At 48.6% G+C, this 21,793-nt stretch overlaps 1 protein-coding gene and 1 long non-coding RNA gene across 6 annotated transcripts in view; one reads left to right on the top strand and one right to left on the bottom strand.

The window, feature by feature from the left end:
- Positions 1-16,221, bottom strand: part of LOC116956339 (uncharacterized) — an 89,054-nt gene extending 72,833 nt beyond the window's left edge. For 2 of the 5 annotated variants that reach the window (XM_076054211.1, XM_032977905.2), the window contains exon 1: positions 15,677-16,212. The gene's annotated coding sequence lies outside the window, so the exon portion shown is untranslated. Of the gene's footprint in view, positions 1-14,330; positions 15,603-15,676 lie in introns of those variants that run through there. The other 3 variants (XM_076054213.1, XM_076054212.1, XM_076054215.1) reach the window with 2 other exon arrangements.
- Positions 1-21,793, top strand: part of LOC142906452 (uncharacterized) — a 397,072-nt gene that overhangs the window by 13,848 nt on the left and 361,431 nt on the right. The window lies entirely within an intron of this gene.

Below are 21,793 nucleotides of genomic sequence, written 5' to 3' on the forward strand. Positions count from 1 at the left end.
CTCAGTGGCCTCGCACAGAGGCAGTCTGTGCGAGACCACTGGCGTGCCATTGGCCATGCCTCCGTCACCTGGACTAATGAATAGCAGCCCTTGATGTTGGCTGGACAGGAGGGGCTCTCGTTGAAGCAGCGGTGGTAATTGGCGATCAGGCTGGGGATGCACAATTGAGTCGGTGTGAGAGAGGAGGGAGGCAGAGGCAGTTTAGGTAGAGAGTTGGGAGACGACCACTCGAAGCGGCCAGCGGTGTCATCATCGTCAACAACACCGCCACCATCATCAACACCGCCATCATCATCAACACCGCCTCCATCATCATCAACACCGCCATCATCATCAACACCGCCTCCATCATCATCAACACCGCCTCCATCATCATCATCAACACCGCCTCCATCATCATAAACACCGCCTTCATCATAAACACCGCGATCATTATCATCACCGCCTCCATCACCATCAACACCGCCTCCATCATCACCATCAATAACACCGCCTCCATCATCATCATCAACAACACCGCCTCCATCATCATCATCAACACCGCCTCCATCATCATCAACACTGCCTCCATCATCATCAACACCGCCTCCATCATCAACACCGCCTCCATCATCATCATCAACACCGCCACCATCATCATCACCGCCTCCATCATCATCATCAACACCGCCTCCATCATCATCAACACCGCCTCCATCATCATCAACACCGCCTCCATCATCATCATCATCAACACCGCCACCATCATCAACACCGCCTCCACCATCATCATCAACACCGCCTCCATCATCATCATCAACACCGCCTCCATCATCATCAACACCGCCTCCATCATCATCAACACCGCCTCCATCATCATCATCATCAACACCGCCACCATCATCAACACCGCCTCCACCATCATCATCAACACCGCCTCCATCATCATCATCAACAACACCGCCTCCATCATCATCAACACTGTCTACATCATCATCAACACCGCCTCCATCATCATCATCAACACCGCCTCCATCATCATCATCAACACCGCCTCCACCATCATCATCAACAACACCGCCTCCATCATCATCATCAACACCGCCTCCATCACCATCATCAACAACACTGCCTCCATCACCATCATCAACACCGCCTCCATCATCATGATCAACACCGCCTCCATCATCATCAACACCGCCTCCATCATCATCAACATCGCCTCATCATCATCACTGCCTACATCAACACCACCACCTACATCATTATCATCAGTCTCTACATCATCATCACCACCTACACCATCACCAGTTACATCATCATCATTGCCCACATCATCTTCACTGCCTTCATCATCATCACTACCAACATCATCACCATCACTGCTTCCATCATCATCTCCACCGCCTACATCACAATCTACATCATCACCATCAATAACTACAACTTTACTATCACTGCCTCCATCATCATCATCACCACTATCATCACCACCAACATCACCACCACTTCCGAGCTACATCATCGTCACCATCACCTACATCAACCACCATCTACTCTCTCATCATTTCAATGGCCGCCTAAATCACCATTAGCACTATCTACATCATCATTATCGTAAACTGTAAATCAACATAACTGCCTACACCAAAGACAAATATCGTGTAGCCTTGACAGACTGCATGGGGCAAGTGCTGTTAGCGAGCACCTACGAAGGCCGGCACGGCACACGAGGGGGGTGGCGTGGCCAACACCACGCCCGGCCGCCTTTGTCTCCCCTAGTGGCGATGTTCACTACACACCGCACCAGGTGGCCCAAGACCGGTTCACCTAAATGTCACTGGTGTTGGTGGCCGTGAGCGGGAATCGAACTCAGGTGGCCGGGTTCGCAGCACGCGAACCACTGAGCTACCGCTCCCCACGCCGCCGACATCACCGTGCACGTCACTGACATCACCGTGCACGTCACTGACATCACTGTGCACGTCACTGACATCACCGTGCACGTCATCGACATCACCGTGCACGTCACTGACATCACCGTGCACGTCACTAACATCAACGTGCACGTCACTGACATCACCGTGCACGTCACCGACATCACCGTGCACGTCACTGACATCACCGTGCACGTCACCGACATCACCGTGCACGTCACTGACATCACCGTGCACGTCATCGACATCACCGTGCACGTCATCGACATCACCGTGCACGTCATCGACATCACCGTGCACGTCACTGACATCACTGTGCACGTCACCGACATCACCGTGCACGTCATAGACATCACCGTGCACGTCATAGACATCACCGTGCACGTCACTGACATCACCGTGCACGTCACTAACATCAACGTGCACGTCACTGACATCACCGTGCACGTCATCGACATCACCGTGCACGTCACTGACATCACCGTGCACGTCATAGACATCACCGTGTACGTCACTGACATCACCGTGCACGTCACCGACATCACCGTGCACGTCACTGACATCACCGTGCACGTCACCGACATCACCGTGCACGTCACCGACATCACCGTGCACGTCACTGACATCACCGTGCACGTCATCGACATCACCGTGCACGTCATCGACATCACCGTGCACGTCATCGACATCACCGTGCACGTCATCGACATCACCGTGCACGTCATCGACATCACCGTGCACGTCATCGACATCACCGTGCACGTCACTGACATCACTGTGCACGTCACCGACATCACCGTGCACGTCATAGACATCACCGTGCACGTCATAGACATCACCGTGCACGTCACTGACATCACCGTGCACGTCACTAACATCAACGTGCACGTCACTGACATCACCGTGCACGTCATCGACATCACCGTGCACGTCATAGACATCACCGTGCACGTCATCGACATCGCCGTGCACGTCACCGACATCACCGTGCACGTCACCGACATCACCGTGCACGTCATGAACATCACCGTGCACGTCATAGACATCACCGTGCACGTCATCGACATCGCCGTGCACGTCATCGACATCACCATGTACGTCATCAACATCACCATGTACGTCATCAACATCACCATGTACGTCATCAACATCACCATGTACGTCATCAACATCACCATGTACGTCATCAACATCACTGTCTCCCCCATCAACACAACCACCACACTGATCATTACCAAACACACAACAACCAACACTAACACACACATGTGACTGCACACACACACACACCTGTGACACACACACACACCTGTGACTGCACACACCTGTGACTGCACACACCTGTGACTGCAAACACACACCTGTGCTACACACACACACCTGTGCTACACACACCTGTGACACACACACCTGTGCTACACACACCTGTGACACACACACACACCTGTGACTGCACAACCCCTGACTGCACACACACACACCTGTGACTGTCCACACTGACCTGTGCTACACACACCTGTGACACACACACACACCTGTGACACACACACACCTGTGCTACACACATCTGTGACACACACACACACCTGTGCTACACACACCTGTGACACACACACACACCTGTGACTGCACAACCCCTGACTGCACACACACACACCTGTGACTGTCCACACTGACCTGTGCTACACACACCTGTGACACACACACACACACCTGTGCTACGTAACACGCTTGTGACCGCACACACACACACACACACCTGTGATACACACACACACACACCTGTGACTGCAAACACACACACACCTGTTTCTGAACTTACATGCTGCACAGTTGTGACTACACATAGCCGTGACTACACACACACACGCATGTACTGCGCACACACACACAAACCTGTACGACACAAACACGCCTATCACTGCACACACACACACATGCACTGCACGCACCTCACCTGTACTACACACACTCATGTATTGCACACACACATGTACTGCACACACAAAGCTGTACTACACACACAGCTGTAACTACATACACCCCTGTATTACACACACACACCTGTACTACACACACACACACCTGTACTACACACACTCATGTATTGCACACACACATGTACTGCACACACAAAGCTGTACTACACACACAGCTGTAACTACATACACCCCTGTATTACACACACACACACCTGTACTACACACACACACACCTGTACTACACACACTCATGTATTGCACACACACATGTACTGCACACACAAAGCTGTACTACACACACAGCTGTAACTACATACACCCCTGTATTACAAACACACACACACACACCTGTACTACACACACATGTACTACACACACACAAAGCTGTACTACACACACACACACACTTCTCTGACTGAACACATACCTGTTACTGTACTTACACGCACAGCTGACTACACACACACACAGCTGTAACTACATACACCCCTGTACTACACACACACGCATGTACTGAACACACACACACAAACACCTGTTACTGGACTTACATGCACAGCTGTGAATACACACACAGCTGTACTACACACACATATGTACACCACACACACACGTACACCACACACACACACGTACACCACACACAGCTATACTACACACACAAACACCTGTGACTACACACACCCTCGTGTGAATACACGCACCTGTACTACACTCACATTCCCGTGACTACACATCACACTACTGAGACTGCACACACACCCACATACAAGTGACTGCACACACACCAACATACATGTGACTGCACACACACCCACATACATGTGACTGCACACACACCCACATACATGTGACTGCACACATACACAGATACATGTGACTGCACACACACCCACATACATGTGACTGCACACACACCCACATACGTGACTGCACACACACCCACATACATGTGACTGCACACACACCCACATACATGTGACTGCACACACACACAGACATGTGACTGCACACACACACACAGACATGTGACTGCACACACACCCACACACATACATGTGACTGCATACACACACACAGACATGTGACTGCACCCACATACATGTGACTGCACACACACCCACATACATGTGACTGCACACACACATACATGTAACTGCACCCACACACACCCACATGCATGTGACTGCACACACACACACCCACATACATGTGACTGCACCCACACCCACATACATGTGACTGCACACACACATACATGTGACTGCACACACACACCCACATACATGTGACTGTACACACATACATGTGACTGCACACACACACACCCACATACATGTGACTGCACACACACACACACAGACATGTGACTGCACACACACCCACATACATGTGACTACACACACACATGTGACTGCACACACACATACATGTGACTGCACACACACATACATGTGACTGCACACACACACACCCACATACAGTGAGGGAAAAAAGTATTTGATCCCCTGCTGATTTTGTACGTTTGCCCACTGACAAAGAAATGATCAGTCTATAATTTTAATGGTAGGTTTATTTGAACAGTGAGAGACAGAATAACAACAAAATCCGGAAAAACGCATGTCAAAAATGTTATAAATTGATTTGCATTCTAATGAGGGAAATAAGTATTTGACCCCCTCTCAATCAGAAAGATTTCTGGCTCCCAGGTGTCTTTTATACAGGTAACGAGCTGAGATTAGGAGCACACTCTTAAAGGGAGTGCTCCTAATCTCAGCTTGTTACCTGTATAAAAGACACCTGTCCACAGAGGCAATCAATCAATCAGATTCCAAACTCTCCACCATGGCCAAGACCAAAGAGCTCTCCAAGGATGTCAGGGACAAGATTGTAGACCTACACAAGGCTGGAATGGGCTACAAGACCATTGCCAAGCAGCTTGGTGAGAAGGTGACAACAGTTGGTGCGATTATTCGCAAATGGAAGAAACACAAAAGAACTGTCAATCTCCCTCGGCCTGGGGCTCCATGCAAGATCTCACCTCGTGGAGTTACAATGATCATGAGAACGGTGAGGAATCAGCCCAGAACTACACGGGAGGATCTTGTCAATGATCTCAAGGCAGCTGGGACCACAGTCACCAAGAAAACAATTGGTAACACACTACGCCGTGAAGGACTGAAATCCTGCAGCGCCCGCAAGGTCCCCCTGCTCAAGAAAGCACATATACATGCCCGTCTGAAGTTTGCCAATGAACATCTGAATGATTCAGAGGACAACTGGGTGAAAGTTTTGTGGTCAGATGAGACCAAAATGGAGCTCTTTGGCATCAACTCAACTCGCCGTGTTTGGAGGAGGAGGAATGCTGCCTATGACCCCAAGAACACCATCCCCACCGTCAAACATGGAGGTGGAAACATTATGTTTTGGGGGTGTTTTTCTGCTAAGGGGACAGGACAACTTCACCGCATCAAAGGGACGATGGACGGGGCCATGTACCCTCAAATCTTGGGTGAGAACCTCCTTCCCTCAGCCAGGGCATTGAAAATGGGTCGTGGATGGGTATTCCAGCATGACAATGACCCAAAACCCACGGCCAAGGCAACAAAGGAGTGGCTCAAGAAGAAGCACATTAAGGTCCTGGAGTGGCCTAGCCAGTCTCCAGACCTTAATCCCATAGAAAATCTGTGGAGGGAGCTGAAGGTTCGAGTTGCCAAACGTCAGCCTCGAAACCTTAATGACTTGGAGAAGATCTGCAAAGAGGAGTGGGACAAAATCCCTCCTGAGATGTGTGCAAACCTGGTGGCCAACTACAAGAAACGTCTGACCTCTGTGATTGCCAACAAGGGTTTTGCCACCAAGTACTAAGTCATGTTTTGCAGAGGGGTCAAATACTTATTTCACTCATTAAAATGCAAATCAATTTATAACATTTTTGAAATGCGTTTTTCTGGATTTTGTTGTTGTTATTCTGTCTCTCACTGTTCAAAGAAACCTACCATTAAAATTATAGACTGATCATTTCTTTGTCAGTGGGCAAACGTACAAAATCAGCAGGGGATCAAATACTTTTTTCCCTCACTGTACATGTGACTGCACACACACACACATACATGTGACTGCACACACACATACATGTGACTGCACACACACCCACATACATGTGACTGCACACACCCACATACATGTGACTGTACACACACCCACATACATGTGACTGCACACACACCCACACACATACATGTGACTGCACACACACACATACATGTGACTGCACACACACACACATGTGACTACACACACACACACATGTGACTACACACACACATACATGTGACTGCACCAACACCCACATACATGTGACTGCACACACACCCACACACATGTGACTGCACACACACACACATACATGTGACTGCACACACACCCACACACATGTGACTGCACACACACATCTGACTGCACACACACACATATATGACTACACACACACACTGCACACACACGCATCAGTGACTACACACACACATCTATGACTGCACACACACACATCTATGACTGCACACACACACATCTATGACTGCACACACACGCATCAGTGACTACACACACACATCTATGACTGCACACACACACACATCAGTGACTACACACACACATCTATGACTACACACACATCTATGACTACACACACACATCTATGACTGCACAAACACACACATCTATGACCGCACACACACACACACATCTATGACTGCACACACACACATCAATGACTACACACACACACATCAATGACTACACACACATCTATGACTGCACAACACACATCTATGACTACACACACACACATCTATGACTACACACACACATCTATGACCGCACACACACACACATCTATGACTGCACACACACACATCAATGACTACACACACACACATCAATGACTACACACACATCTATGACTGCACAACACACATCTATGACTACACACACACACATCTATGACTACACACACACATCTATGACTGCACACACACATCAATGACTACACACACACATCTATGACTGCACACACACACACACATCTATGACTACACACAGATCAGTGACTACACACACATCTATGACTGCACACACACACATCTATGACTACACACACACATCAATGACTACACACACACACATCTATGACTACACACACACATCAATGACTACACACACACACATCTATGACTGCACATACACATCTATGACTACACACACACATCTATGACTGCACAGACACACATCAATGACTGCAAACACACACACACATCTATGACTACACACACACATCAATGACTACACACACATCAATGACTACACACACACACATCTATGACTGCACACACACACATCAATGACTACACACACACATCAATGACTACACACACACACATCAATGACTACACACACACACATCTATGACTACACACACACATCAATGACTACACACACACACATCTATGACTGCACACACACACACATCTATGACTGCACACACACACACACGCATACCGATGACTGCATTAAATACATACGCACACCGTGTGACCGCACACACACAGACTCAGCAGGTTTACACATGCACTGTTTCACTCACGCACACGCCAGTCGATACACACAGACACACAGCCACGCCCAACAACAGACACACACCCCGGGCAATACACACAGACACTCCAGGCAATACACACAGACACACACCCCGGGCAATACACACAGACACACCAGGCACTACACACACACACACCAGGCAATACATACACACAGCCCATACAATACACACACCAGGCAATACACACACACACAGCCCATACAATACACACAGACACACCAGGCAATACACACAGACACACACACCCCGGGCAATACACACAGACACTCCAGGCAATACACACACACACACCGCCCATACAATACACACACACACACACCAGGCAATACACACACACACCAGGCAATACACAGACACACCAGGCAATACACACAGACACACACACCCCGGGCAATACACACAGACACACCAGGCAATACACACACACACACCAGGCAATACACACACACACCAGACAATACACACACACACAGCCCATACAATACACACACCAGGCAATACACACACACCTCGCAAAACACACACACTGCAGGCATTACACACACACCCCCAGTAATTACACACACACACCAGGCAATACATACACACAGTCCATACAATACACACACACACCAGGCAATACACACACACACACTCCAGGCAATACACACAGACACACACCAGGCAAAACACACACACAGCCCATACAATACACACACAGCCCATACAATACACACACAGCCCATACAACACACACACCAGGCAATACAATACACACACAGCCCATACAATACACACACAGCCCATACAATACACACACACACCAGGCAATACACACACACACTGCAGGCATTACACACACACCCCCAGTAATTACACACATCCCAGGCATTACACACACACCAGGCAATAATATAAACACACCAGCCATCCAGCACGTACTTTCCCTTGTGTGCCTAGCTAATCCAATTCATGTAATTTGCGATTCACTGGTCACCAAAGCAGATAACCAGGCAGACGGTCAGTCAACCACTCAGCTAGCAGGTCACCCACCCAGCCAGAGATATAGATGGATATTTTACACTCAGCCACCATGCCACCCAGCCAGTCATCCCGGACACACGGTCAGCCAGTTAACCATCCACAAAACCCATCAACTCACCAGCCCAGGCAGGCAATCAGCCAGCCACCTAGTTCGACTACCATTCACCCAGCTATCCGCCCACCACAGAACACATTACCCACGAGACTACCACCCAACATCAGTCATCCACCCAGCGAGTTCACCATCTTAGAAAGGCACCCAGTCCGTCAGCTATCCAGCCAGTCAGTCGGCAACTCAGCCAGTCAGTAAGTCACTCAGACAGTCAGTAAGTCACTCAGACAGTCAGTAGGCAACTCAGCCAGTCAGTAAGCCACTCAGCCAGTCCGTCAGCTATCCAGCCAGTCAGTCGGCAACTCAGCCAGTCAGTAAGTGACTCAGACAGTCAGTAAGTCACTCAGCCAGTCAGTAAGCCACTCAGCCAGTCAGTAAGCCACTCAGCCAGTCAGTAAGCCACTCAGCCAGTCAGTAAGTAACTCAGCCAGTCAGTAAGCCACCCAGCCAGTCAGTAAGTCACTCAGCCAGTCAGTAAGCCACCCAGCCAGTCAGTAAGCCACTCAGCCAGTCAGTAAGCCACTCAGCCAGTCAGTAAGTCACTCAGCCAGTCAGTAAGCCACTCAGCCAGTCAGTAAGTCACCCAGCCAGTCAGTAAGTCACCCAGCCAGTCAGTAAGTCACTCAGCCAGTTAGTAAGCCACTCAGCCAGTCAGTAAGCCACTCAGACAGTCAGTAAGCCACTCAGCCAGTCAGTAAGTAACTCAGCCAGTCAGTAAGCCACTCAGCCAGTCAGTAAGTCACTCAGCCAGTCAATAAGCCACCCAGCCAGTCAGTAAGTCACTCAGCCAGTCAGTAAGCCACCCAGCCAGTCAGTAAGCCACTCAGCCAGTCAGTAAGCCACTCAGCCAGTCAGTAAGCCACTCAGCCAGTCAGTAAGTCACTCAGCCAGTCAGTAAGCCACCCAGCCAGTCAGTAAGCCACTCAGCCAGTCAGTAAGCTACTCAGCCAGTCAGTAAGCCACTCAGCCAGTCAGTAAGCTACTCAGCCAGTCAGTAAGCCACTCAGCCAGTCAGTAAGTCACTCAGCCAGTCAGTAAGCCACTCAGCCAATCAGTAAGCCACTCAGCCAGTCAGTAAGTCACTCAGCCAGTCAGTAAGCCACCCAGCCAGTCAGTAAGCCACTCAGCCAGTCAGTAAGCAACTCAGCCAGTCAATAAGCCACCCAACCAGTCAGTAAGCCACTCAGCCAGTCAGTAAGTCACTCAGCCAGTCAGTAAGTCACTCAGACAGTCAGTAAGCCACTCAGCCAGTCAGTAAGTCACTCAGCCAGTCAGTAAGCCACTCAGCCAGTCAGTAAGTCACTCAGCCAGTCAGTAAGCAACGCAGCCAGTCAGTAAGCAACTCAGCCAGTCAGTAAGCCACTCAGCCAGTCAGTAAGCCACTCAGACAGTCAGTAAGCCACTCAGTCAATCAGTAAGTCACTCAGACAGTCAGTAAGCCACTCAGCCAGTCAGTAAGTCACTCAGCCAGTCAGTAAGTCACCCAGCCAATCAGTAAGCAACTCAGCCAGTCAGTAAGCCACTCAGCCAGTCAGTAAGCCACCCAGTCAGTCAGTAAGCCACTCAGCCAGTCAGTAAGTCACTCAGCCAGTCAGTCAGCCAGTCAGCAAGTCAGTAAGCCACTCAGCCAGTCAGTCAGCCACTCAGCCAGTCAGTAAGCCACTCAGACAGTCAGTAAGCAACTCAGCCAGTCAGTAAGTCACTCAGCCAGTCAGTCAGCCACTCAGCCAGTCAGTAAGTCACTCAGCCAGTCAGTCAGCCAGTCAGCAAGTCAGTAAGCCACTCAGCCAGTCAGTAAGTCACTCAGCCAGTCAGTAAGCCACCCAGCCAGTCAGTAAGCCACTCAGCCAGTCAGTAAGTCATTCAGCCAGTCAGTAAGCCACTCAGCCAGTCAGTAAGTCACTCAGACAGTCAGTAAGTCACTCAGCCAGTCAGTAAGCCACTCAGCCAGTCAGTAAGCCACTCAGCCAATCAGTAAGTCACTCAGCCAGTCAGTAAGTCACTCAGCCAGTCAGTAAGTCACTCAGCCAGTCAGTAAGTCACTCAGCCAGTCAGTAAGCAACTCAGCCAGTCAGTAAGTCACTCAGCCAGTCAGTAAGCAACTCAGCCAGTCAGTAAGTCACTCAGCCAGTCAGTAAGTCACTCAGCCAGTCAGTAAGTCACTCAGCCAGTCAGTAAGCCACCCAGCCAGTCGGTAAGCCACTCAGCCAGTCAGTAAGCCACTCAGCCAGTCAGTAAGCCACTCAGCCAGTCAGTAAGTCACTCAGCCAGTCAGTAAGCCACCCAGCCAGTCAGTAAGCCACTCAGCCAGTCAGTAAGTCACTCAGCCAGTCAGTAAGTCACTCAGCCAGTCAGTAAGCCACTCAGACAGTCAGTAAGTCACTCAGCCAGTCAGTAAGCCACTCAGCCAGTCAGTAAGCCACTCAGCCAATCAGTAAGTCACTCAGCCAGTCAGTAAGAAACTCAGCCAGTCAGTAAGTCACTCAGACAGTCAGTAAGTCACTCAGCCAGTCAGTAAGCCACTCAGCCAGTCAGTAAGTCACTCAGCCAGTCAGTAAGCAACTCAGCCAGTCAGTAAGTCACTCAGACAGTCAGTAAGCTACTCAGCCAGTCAGTAAGCCACTCAGCCAGTCAGTAAGCCACTCAGCCAGTCAGTAAGCCACTCAGCCAGTCAGTAAGTCACTCAGCCAGTCAGTAAGTCACTCAGACAGTCAGTAAGTCACTCAGCCAATCAGTAAGTCACTCAGCCAGTCAGTAAGTCACTCAGCCAGTCAGTAAGCAACGCAGCCAGTCGGTAAGCCACCCAGCCAGTCAGTAAGCCACTCAGCCAGTCAGTAAGTCACTCAGCCAGTCAGTAAGCCACTCAGCCAGTCAGTAAGCCACTCAGACAGTCAGTAAGCCACTCAGACAGTCAGTAAGCCACTCAGACAGTCAGTAAGTCACTCAGCCAATCACCAGGCTATTCACAAATATAGTCACACACCCAGCCAGCAACTCAACCATTAATTACAGCCAGCCACCCACTCGGTCAATTGCAAACTCAGCCAGTCAATAGTCAGTCACTCAATCAGTCACCCAATCACCCATCCAGCCACTCACCCAGCCACTCACTCAGCCCAGTCTCCAAAGCGAGTCACTCACTGACGCAGTGACCCAAATGAGCCAGTCACTCACCCAGCTAGTCACTCACTCGCTCAGCGAGTCATCCACTGGACCAGTCACCCAAATGAGTCATTCATCCACCTGGTCACTCACGCGCTCGCTCAGCCAGTCACCCAAACGAGTCAGTCACTCACCCAGCTAGTCGGTCACTCGCTCACTCAGCGAGTCACCCACTGAGCCAGTCACTCACCGAGTGAGTCACCCACTGAGCGAGTCACCCACCCACTCAGTCACCCACTGACTTAGTCATTTACTGACTCAGTCACTTACTGACTCAGTCACCCACTGACTTAGTCACTTACTGACTCAGTCACTTACTGACTCAGTCACCCACTGACTCAGTCACCCACTGACTCAGTCACCCACTGACTTAGTCACTTACTGACTCAGTCACCCACTGACTCAGTCACCCACCAAGCAGTCACTCACTGACTCAGTCACCTACTGACTCAGTCACCCACTGACTTAGTCACTTACTGACTCAGTCACTTACTGACTCAGTAACCCACTGACTCAGTCACCCACTGACATAGTCACTTACTGACTCAGTCACTTACTGACTCAGTCACCCACTGACTCAGTCACCCACTGACTCAGTCACCCACCGAGCGAGTCACCCACTGACTCAGTCACCCACTGGCTCAGTCACCCACTGGCTCAGTCACCCACTGGCTCAGTCACCCACTGACTCAGTCACTCACTGACTCAGTCACCCACTGGCTCAGTCACCCACTGACTCAGTCACTCACTGACTCAGTCACCCACCAAGCAGTCACCCACTGACTCAGTCACTCACTGACTCAGTCACCCACTGACTCAGTCACTCACTGACTCAGTCACCCACTGACTCAGTCACCCACTGACTCAGTCACCCACTGACTCAGTCACCCACTGGCTCAGTCACTCACTGACTCAGTCACCCACTGACTCAGTCACCCACTGAGCGAGTCACCCACTGACTCAGTCACCCACTGACTCAGTCACTCACTGACTCAGTCACCCACTGACTCAGTTACTCACTGACTCAGTCACCCACTGACTCAGTCACCCACTGACTCAGTCAGTTACTGACTCAGTCACTCACTGACTCAGTCACCCACCAAGCAGTCACCCACTGACTCAGTCACCCACTGACTCAGTCACCCACTGACTCAGTCACTCACTGACTCAGTCACCCACTGACTCAGTTACTCACTGACTCAGTCACCCACTGACTCAGTCACCCACTGACTCAGTCAGTTACTGACTCAGTCACTCACTGACTCAGTCACCCACCAAGCAGTCACCCACTGACTCAGTCACCCACTGACTCAGTCACCCACTGACTCAGTTACTCACTGACTCAGTCACCCACTGACTCAGTCACCCACTGGCTCAGTCACCCACTGACTCAGTCACCCACTGACTCAGTCACCCACTGACTCAGTCAGTTACTGACTCAGTCACCCACTGAGCGACATCGTGGCTCAACTCACCGTGGCCCGTGCTGTAGGTTCGAGAAGAGGCGTGGTTGTTGTTGTTGTGGTGGTGGTTGTGGTGGTTGTTGTTGTGGTGGTTGTTGTTGTGGTGGTTGTTGTTGTGGTGGTTGTTGTTGTGGTGGTTGTTGTTGTTGTGGTGGTTGTGGTGGTTGTTGTTGTGGTGGTTGTTGTTGTGGTGGTGGTTGTTGTTGTTGTGGTTGTTGTTGTGGTGGTTGTTGTTGTGGTGGTGGTTGTTGTTGTGGTGGTTGTGGTGGTGGTTGTTGTTGTGGTGGTGGTTGTGGTGGTGGTTGTTGTGGTGGTGGTTGTTGTTGTTGTGGTGGTTGTTGCTGTTGTTGTGGTTGTTGTTGTGGTGGTTGTTGCTGTTGTTGTGGTTGTTGTTGTGGTGGTTGTTGCTGTTGTTGGTCTGGCGGCGATGCTGGCGATGCTGCTGATGATGCTACTGATGATGCTGATGGTGCTGATGCTACTGATGCTGCCTAATTATACTGTAGTGATCTTTATACTGCTGCTGATGATGATGCTACTGATGATGCTGATGGTGCTGATGCTACTGATGCTACTGATGCTGCCTAATTATACTGTAGTGATCTTTATACTGCTGCTGATGGTGCTGATGCTACTGCCTAATTATACTGTAGTGATCTTTATACTGCTGCTGCTGATGATGCTGCCTAATTATACTGTAGTGATCTTTATACTGCTGCTGATGATGATGCTACCTAATTATACTGTAGTGATCTTTATACTGCTGCTGATGATGATGCTACCTAATTATACTGTAGTGATGTTTATACTGCTGCTGCTGATGATGATGCTACTGATGGTGCTGATGCTACTGCTGCTGCCTAATTATACTGTAGTGATCTTTATACTGCTGCTGATGGTGCTGATGCTACTGATGCTGCTGCTGATGATGCTGATGCTGCTACTGCTGCTGCCTAATTATACTGTAGTGATGTTTATACTGCTGCTGATGGTGCTGATGCTGCTGATGTTACTGCTGCTGCTGATGATGATACTGCTACTGTACAATAACCGTGACATCTCCGCTGTGTTACCGAATATTAAAATTACTGCCGCTTCATGATGATGGTGGTGCTGCTGCTGATGGTGGTGGTGCTGGTGGTGCTGCTGATGGTGGTGGTGGTGCTGGTGGTGCTGGTGGTGGTGGTGCTGGTGGTGCTGCTGATGGTGGTGCTGGTGCTGATGGTGGTGGTGCTGCTGGTGGTGCTGATGGTGGTGGTGGTGCTGCTGATGGTGCTGCTGATGGTGGTGGTGCTGATGATGGTGGTGGTGCTGCTGATGGTGATGGTGCTGGCGATGCTATATTCGTCACCACTCACCTGGCAGAGGAAGACGGCGCCTTGCGAATGATAATCGTGTCGAGAGAGCGAGCTGGGAGGAAGGGAGAGAGAGAGAGAGACGGAGTGTGACGAGTGTGAGAGAGTGTGAGTGAGAGAGTGTGAGTGAGTGTGACACGAGTGTGAGTGAGAGAGTGTGAGTGAGTGTGACGAGTGTGAGTGAGAGAGTGTGAGTGAGTGTGACGAGTGTGAGTGAGAGAGTGAGAGAGAGTGTGAGTGAGAGAGTGTGACTGAGAGAGTGTGAGTGAGAGAGTGTGACACGAGAGAGAGAGAGTGTGAGTGAGAGAGTGTGACACGAGAGAGAGAGAGAGATGGTGGTGGTGGTGTTGGTGTTGTGAGAGAGGCAACAGGCGAAGGGAGGAGCCCGCGGGGTCTCCACCACAGCGCAGAGCGCCACCCACGGCTCACGCCACGTGCACTGCACCACGTGCTGCGTCTACACTACACGTACTGTACTGTGTACTGTACTGTGTGTACACTACACATACTGTACTGTAGTGTGTACACTACAATTACTATACTGTGTACTGTACTGTGTACACTACACATACTGTACTGTAGTGTGTACACTACACTTACTGTACTGTACTGTGTACACTACACATACTGTACTGTAGTGTGTACACTACACTTACTGTACTGTACTGTGTACACTACACATACTGTACTGTAGTGTGTACACTACACGTACTGTACTGTACTGTGTACACTACACCCACGGCTCACGCCACGTGCACTGCACCACGTGCTGCGTCTACACTACACATACTGTACTGTGTACTGTACTGTGTGTACACTACACATACTGTAGTGTGTACACTACAATTACTGTACTGCGTACTGTACTGTGTACACTACACATACTGTACTGTACTGTGTACACTATATCCACGGCTCACGCCACGTGCACTGCACCACGTGCTGCGTCTACACTACACATACTGTACTGTGTACTGTACAGTGTGTACACTACACCTACTGTACTGTGTACACTACACATACTGTACTGTGTACACTACACCCACGGCTCACACCACGTGCACTGCAGCACGTGCTGCATCTACACTACAATACTGTACTGTGTACTGTACTGTAGTGTGTACACTACACATACTATACTGTAGTGTGTACACTACACGTACTGTACTGTACTGTGTACACTACACGCACGGCTCACGCCACGTGCACTGCACGACGTGCTGCGTCTACATTACACATACTGTACTGTGTACTGTACTGTAGTGTGTACACTACACATACTGTACTGCATACAGTACACATTATAGTAGTTACACTATAGTACAGTATACACACTACACTACATACAGTACACATTATAGTAGTTACAGTACAGTATGCACTACACTACATACAGTACCCACTATAGTAGTTACAGTACAGTATACACTAGTAGTTACACTATAGTACAGTATACACACTATACTACATACAGTACACACTATAGTAGTTACACTATAGTACAGTATACACTACACTACATACAGTACACACTATAGTAATTACACTACAGTATAGTATACACACTACACTATATACAGTACGCACTATAGTAGTTACACTATAGTATAATATACACACTACACTACATACAGTACACACTATAGTAATTACAGTACAGTATACACTACACTACATACAGTACACACTATAGTAATCACAGTACAGTATACACACTACATATAGTACACACTATAGTAGTTACAGTACAGTATACACTACACTACATACAGTACACACTATAGTAGTTACACTATAGTACAGTATACACTACACTACATACAGTGCACTATAGTAGTTACACTACAGTACAGTATACACACTGCACTACATACAGTACCCACTATAGTAGTTACAGTACAGTATACACTACACTACATACAGTACACACTATAATAATCACACTACAGTACAGTATACACTACACTACATACAGTACACACTATAGTAATTGCACTACAGTATAGTATACACACTACACTACATACAGTACGCACTTTAGTAGTTACACTATAGTACAGTATACACACTACACTACATACAGTACACACTATAGTAATTACACTACAGTATAGTATACACACTACACTACATACAGTACACACTATAGTAGTTACACTATAGTACAGTATACACACTACATTACATACAGTACACACTATAGTAATTACAGTACATTATACAAACTACACTACATACAGACACACTGGTAATTACACTACAGTACAGTATACACTACATACAGTACACACTATAGTAATTACAGTAGTATACACTACATACAGTACACACTACATACAGTACACACTATCGTAATTACACTACAGTACAGTATACACACTACACTATATACAGTACGCACTATAGTAATTACACTACAGTACTGTATACACAGCACACTACGTACAGTACACACTATAGTAATGACAGTACAGTATACACACTACATACAGTTCACACTATAGTAATTACACTACAGTACAGTATACACACTACACTACATACAGTACACTATAGTCATTACAGTATAGTATACACCACACTACGTACAGTAATACTATAGTAATTACAGTGCAGTATACACCCTACATACAGTACACACTGTAGTAATTGCAACACAGTATACACACTACACTACATACAGTACACACTATAGTAATTACACTACAGTACAGTATACACTACACTACATACAGACACACTGTAGTAATTACAGTACAGTACACACTACACTGCATACAGTACATACTATGGTAATTACAATACAGTATACACTGCACTGCATACAGTACACACTGTAGTAATTACACTACAGTATACACACTGCGCTGCATACAGTACACACTGTGGTAATTGCAGTACAGTACACACTACACTGCATACAGTACACACTGAATAATTACACTACAGTACAGTATACACTACGCTGTATACAGTACACACTGTAGTAGTTACATTACAGTACAGTATACACACTACACTACTGTTACTGCTGTTGCCCATAGCACCTGTTACCGCTGCTGCCCATAGCACCTGTTACTGCTGTTGCCCATAGCGCCTGTTACCGCTGTTGCTCATAGCACCTGTTACTGCTGTTGCCCATAGCACCTGTTACTGCTGTTACCCATAGCACCTGTTACTGCTGTTGCCCATAGCACCTGTTACTGCTGTTGCCCATAGCACCTGTTACCGCTGTTACCTATAGCACCTGTTACTGCTGTTGCCCATAACACCTGTTACTATTGTTGCCCATAACACCTGTTACTGCTGTTTCCCATAGCACCTGTTACTGCAGTTGCCCATAGCACCTGTTACTGCTGTTTCCCATAGCACCTGTTACTGCTGTTTCCCATAGCACCTGTTACTGCTGTTGCCCATAGCACCTGTTACTGCTGTTTCCCATAGCACCTGTTACTGCTGCTGCCCATAGCACCTGTTACTGCTGTTGCCCATAGCACCTGTTACTGCTGTTGCCCATAGCACCTGTTACTGCTGCTGCCCATATCACCTGTTACTGCTGTTGCCCATAGCACCTGTTACTGCTACTGCCCATAGCACCTGTTACTGCTGTTGCCCATAGCACCTGTTACCGCTGTTGCTCATAGCACCTGTTACCGCTGCTGCCCATAACACCTGTTACTGCTGTTGCCTATAGCACCTGTTACTGCTGTTGCCCATAGCACCTGTTACTGCTGCTGCCCATAACACCTGTTACTGCTGTTTCCCATAGCACCTGTTACTGCTGCTGCCTATAGCACCTGTTACTGCTGTTACCCATAGCACCTGTTACTGCTGTTGCCTATAGCACCTGTTACTGCTGCTGCCTATAGCACCTGTTACTGCTGTTACCCATAGCACCTGTTACTGCTGTTGCCTATAGCACCTGTTACTGCTGTTGCCCATAGCACCTGTTACTGCTGCTGCCCATAGCACCTGTTACTGCTGTTTCCCATAGCACCTGTTACTGCTGTTGCCTATAGCACCTGTTACTGCTGCTGCCCATAACACCTGTTACTGCTGTTTCCCATAGCACCTGTTACTGCTGTTGCCCATAGCAGCTGTTACCGCTGTTGCCTATAGCACCTGTTACCGCTGCTGCCCATAGCACCTGTTACTGCTGCTGTCCATAGCACCTGTTACTGCTGTTGCCTATAGCACCTGTTACTGCTGCTGCCTATAGCACCTGTTACTGCTGTTACCCATAGCACCTGTTACTGCTGTTGCCTATAGCACCTGTTACTGCTGTTGCTCATAACACCTGTTACTGCTGCTGTCCATAGCACCTGTTACTGCTGTTGCCCATAGCACCTGTTACTGCTGCTGTCCATAGCACCTGTTACTGCTGCTGCCCATAACACCTGTTACTGCTGTTTCCCATAGCACCTGTTACTGCTGTTGCCCATAGCAGCTGTTACCGCTGTTGCCTATAGCACCTGTTACCGCTGCTGCCCATAGCACCTGTTACTGCTGCTGTCCATAGCACCTGTTACTGCTGTTGCCTATAGCACCTGTTACTGCTGCTGCCTATAGCACCTGTTACTGCTGTTACCCATAGCACCTGTTACTGCTGTTGCCTATAGCACCTGTTACTGCTGTTGCTCATAACACCTGTTACTGCTGCTGTCCATAGCACCTGTTACTGCTGTTTCCCATAGCACCTGTTAATGCTGTTGCCTATAGCACCTGTTACTGCTGCTGCCCATAACACCTGTTACTGCTGTTTCCCATAGCACCTGTTACTGCTGTTGCCCATAGCAGCTGTTACCGCTGTTGCCTATAGCACCTGTTACCGCTGCTGCCCATAGCACCTGTTACTGCTGCTGTCCACAGCACCTGTTACTGCTGTTGCCTATAGCACCTGTTACTGCTGTTACCCATAGCACCTGTTACTGCTGTTGCCTATAGCACCTGTTACTGCTGTTGCTCATAACACCTGTTACTGCTGCTGTCCATAGCACCTGTTACTGCTGTTGCCCATAGCACCTGTTACTGCTGTTGCCTATAGCACCTGTTACTGCTGCTGCCTATAGCACCTGTTACTGCTGTTGCCCATAGCACCTGTTACTGCTGCTGCCCATAGCACCTGTTACTGCTGCAGTCCATAGCACCTGTTACTGCTGCTGTCCATAGCACCTGTTACTGCTGCTGCCCATAGCACCTGTTACCGCTGTTGCCCATAGCACCTGTACGTTTTCACTTGTGTGTTTAACTGTTGTTATTTTAAAGATGGCATTTCTGCTGTGTATCCTACTGCTGTCCCTCCCGGCCATATCTAGTGCCACACTCAACTCCACCACTGGCAGTCCTCGTTATTTAACGTGCGTACTTGATGCTCCATTTGCCACTGCACCCGCTAGTAAAACGGCTTATAGCCACTCTGTATCCTTTTAAACCCTAGCTCTGTCCTATCACTTCACCAGCACTCCTTCCTAACTTCATTCTGCTCTTTAAAAATGTCGCCATATGTAAGCAGCTGCTATTCGGCCAAGGTTCGTCACTCTTCATCCTTTCACAGAAATTACCTGTGCAAACTATTAATTCTACTTTTCTTATTTCTGGGAGGTATTGAGCTTCACCCTGGCCCAAATATAAAGAACTAATTTGATGCTGTAGAATTTTCTGGCAGAAAAGGTGTTGGTGTTCTACACATCAAATCATCAGTGGGCTTGTGATTAAATTAAGTCAACTAAAACTAGAAGTGTCAAATCTGGACCCGGACCTTTTCTGCCTTTCAGAAACATTTCTCACTCCGGCGGTGAATGACTTGCAGATTACGATTGACAACTCCAACCTTTTTCGACTTGACCGAGGGTCTAAAGGAGGTGGAATTGCCATTGCATGTTCACCAGCTCATTCCTTGTTAAAAAAAATATTGCTTTGAAGGTCTGGCTCTCAGAATCACTCTCCCTAAAAATAAACAGATATTGGTAGTGTGCTGCTATAGACCACCTAGTGGGAAGGATGTTGAAGCTGGGAACGCACTGACGGAGCTTCTTGGGGGCCTCCCTACAGGTGAAATAATTTTAATGGGTGATCTGAATTGGAATTGGCTAAACCCGCCGGCCATGGCCACAAATGTTG

This window comes from Petromyzon marinus, chromosome 64 (genome assembly GCF_048934315.1).
Source record: "Petromyzon marinus isolate PM22_M1 ecotype Great Lakes invasive population chromosome 64, UKy_Petmar_22M1.pri1.0, whole genome shotgun sequence".
Lineage (NCBI taxonomy): Eukaryota > Metazoa > Chordata > Hyperoartia > Petromyzontiformes > Petromyzontidae > Petromyzon > Petromyzon marinus.